The following is a 3,505-nucleotide window of genomic DNA, read 5'->3' on the forward strand; positions in this document are numbered from 1 at the left end:
ATGGTGAGTGTAAGTGTCAGTGAGCACCTATTATTGTGAATCATAAAGAAGATCTTGCAGATGATTAATACTTTCAATAAATTATAGTAAAATTAGCACAAAATTCAATCTCAAAGCACCTGTTTTACCAAAATTTCCCTGAGGGCATGGCTCCAAACACCAGAATGTAGTAATAGTGTCAATGAGACAGGATTTAGTCACCTTACCCACATGCTCACCGACAAAAGGCGTAGTTTGAAACATGCAACAGTAGAGAACCTTCTACTGATTAAAACAAATGATCTTGTACAGACACATGAGGAAAAGAAACATATATTAGTAGCAGCCTTGGAGAAGTTTACGGCAGAAAAGGAAATTTGGTACAAATCCTTCTAACACATCTTTAGAATGTACAGCCAAGAAATGGATGTCAGACATGTGCAATGAAATTAAAATTTATCCCATGGATGATGAAGATTTAAATGATTTTGGAGATCATGGTGACGATGATACTAATTGTGGCCTGTCTATTAGATCAAGTGAGGAGGCTGAAACAGGTGAGATTCTTTTCAAGAACTTATTACACAGAAATCATTTGATGTTGACATTGCTGATGGAGATAATTATCCTGTACAAAATGTGTGTGTGAAGATAATGATTTGGTATGTTCCACTACCTAACAGAACAAAGGATCTTGATACATACAAATGATTATGTAAAGTACATTTGCTTCCAATTAACTCAGTGTTTTATGATATATGTGTTTACACAAGTTTGTGACTTACTTTAAAAAAAATAGCCAAATGGATGTTTTATTTTTTAGTAACAATTTTTATATATACCATCTTACTTCTGTCTGTAAGTTACAAAAGAGTAATTATCTTATGATTCTAGTCAGGGTGTTACGTGCAAGACTTTAAGGAGATTATAACATTATAATTTTTCATATTGTACTGGATATAAAAATATTATTGATTGTTACTTTGTTTATTCATCAAATTAATCTACCAGGCCTTATATTAGCCTTTTATCCTTACTTGCCCCCCAGTGTCACAGCGGTATATCTGCGGACTTACAATGCTAGAACCTGGGTTTTGATACCCGTGGTGGGCAGAGCACAGATAGCCCATTGTATAGCTTTGTGCTTAATTACAAACAAACAAACTATCCTTACTTTGAAATATGTTCACTTAATAGAAAAATAATACAATTCAGTCAGTCAGCACCCATGTACTGTTTAGCAGGGGCTGTTTACAAACCTCATGCATTTTTCAAATGTCAGGGCCTGTAATCCACTGTGTTTTTACTTCTTTCTCATAAACATCAGAAGCACTTTGAATCTGGATGGACATCTTTCACGTTTTTATTGATTTGTATAAAGAAATGCCAACTTAAATTGAGCCAGAAAAAAATGCTGGTAACTACAACCCACTTCATATTTTTAAGCTCTGTATGCAGCTTTAGTGACATTAATATATTATTAATGCTATAATTTTATCTTTTTGAAAAGGGGCACTTTACTACTTTGCAAAAAAAGGGGGAGCATATGTCCCCAGTATCCACCCATAGTTCAATCACTTTTGTGTATAGTTTTTATTTTTTGAAGAGGGGCACTTTACTACTACTTTGTGAAAAAAATAGGAGCACATGTCCCTTATGACCTCCCTGGATCTGCCACTTGTATTCTGCCCAGTTTGTTAGTCAGGGCTTACACTGTTAAACTTTGTGGTTTGATCCTTGAAAAAGAAAACATTTTATGCTATCAGATACTGCCTATGGTATTAAAAGCAAAGGATGCCTCACAGGAACTCAAGAAAGAAACTTCAGGTACACACACTGTCAAAATCCTGTGAAAAAATTCAAACTTCAACTGGAAATGAAATCAGGTTCCTACACTAAAATATACAAATGAAAGCACATTTTTGCAACAGTACAGTAACATATTATATTGTTGGTATTGTTTGTGATCATATTGTTACGTCTCCGTTCGTTAGTTGATTTTCCGTAACTTCGTTCCGACGAAACTTTAGCGACACAAGTCCTTTCTTAATATAACTTTACCGATACACTTATTTTCAACAGTCGCTCTATAACAACGAACGTTAACTTCAACAATACTTTCTGACTGCAGTTCAATTACTCACTACCTACACACACACACACTGTCACGTCACGCCGTGACCATCTTATATATACCAGCCCACCCCCAATCTAGCAAATGCTAGAGCACTCCCGAAGGAACAGGATAGTTCTAGAAAATAGGTGGCGTGACATTAGTCACGTGACCTCGATAACGCAACAATATGCTGTTGTTTATGCCACTATTTCATGTATGTTTGAATGTTATATACATAGATAAACTCTTATTTACTTGAGTAATTTCTAGAGTACTGAAAGCCTGTGTCAGAATCTAAGATCCACTAATGATTAGTATTACATGTTGTTGGTTTGTTTTGAATTTCGTGCAAAGCTACAGGAGGGCTATCTGTCCCTAATTTAGCAGTAAAAGACTAGAGGGAAGGCAGCTAGTCATCACCACCCACTGCCAACTCTTGGGCTACTCTTTTACCAAGGAATAGTGGGATTGACCATAATATTATATCGCCCCCACGGCTGAAAGGGCGAGAATGTTTGGTGGGACGGGGATTCGAACCAGCGACCCTCAAATTACGAGTTAAGCGCCCTAACCACCTGGCCATGCCAGGCCATGACTCTTATAAGTAGTGTTTCAAAACAAACAAACAAACAAACGAGATAAACTGTAAGTAAGCCTAACTCACAAATAAAAACACATAATTTCCTCGTTAATCGATCGAGTAACTCAACAGACGCAATAAAACCCATCTCTAACACTAAATAACTTGTCTGACACTGAACTCATAAGATCAGTGCGTACTCACTTTTTACTCAATGATTCACTTTACGCCTATTTATATCATACTCACTTTCTACTCATTACCCAAATTTTCCAGATCGCAACATTCTGAGCTGTCTAGCAAACATCTAAACTAAAATGTTAAAAATATAGTTGAAAACAAAACTTTTCGATATTGGTCAACATATTAAAGTCAGTTACTTCTTTTCATCCACACAAAATTCATAGGAGCTGAGTCCGGCAACTTGACCAGTATTTCTTCATGTGAAATAACATGGAAATCCTTTTCATTTTGTAATTAATCGAAGCATCCGATGGGCAACTGATATTTAGTGGAAGCTTTTTGTGTACACTTTTGTCGCTTTTCTAGATGAAAATTCTACTTGTTCATGCAGTGTACTATTGCCTGGTAGACGCGGACATCTTTTGCCATTGACATTTGTGCTAATGGATTCGCAACTATTACAAGACGCCATACTTTGCTTACCTCGGCAAGGGTACGATTTGTTTGTTTGTTTGTTTTTTTGGAATTTCGCGCAAAGCTACACGAGGGCTATCTGCGCTAGCCGTCCCTAATTTAGCAGTGTAAGACTAGAGGGAAGGCAGCTAGTCATCACCACGCACCGCCAACTCTTGGGCTACTCTTTTACC

The sequence above is a fragment of the Limulus polyphemus genome, unplaced genomic scaffold (assembly GCF_000517525.1).
Source record: "Limulus polyphemus unplaced genomic scaffold, Limulus_polyphemus-2.1.2 Scaffold3883, whole genome shotgun sequence".
In the NCBI taxonomy this organism is placed as follows: domain Eukaryota; kingdom Metazoa; phylum Arthropoda; class Merostomata; order Xiphosura; family Limulidae; genus Limulus; species Limulus polyphemus.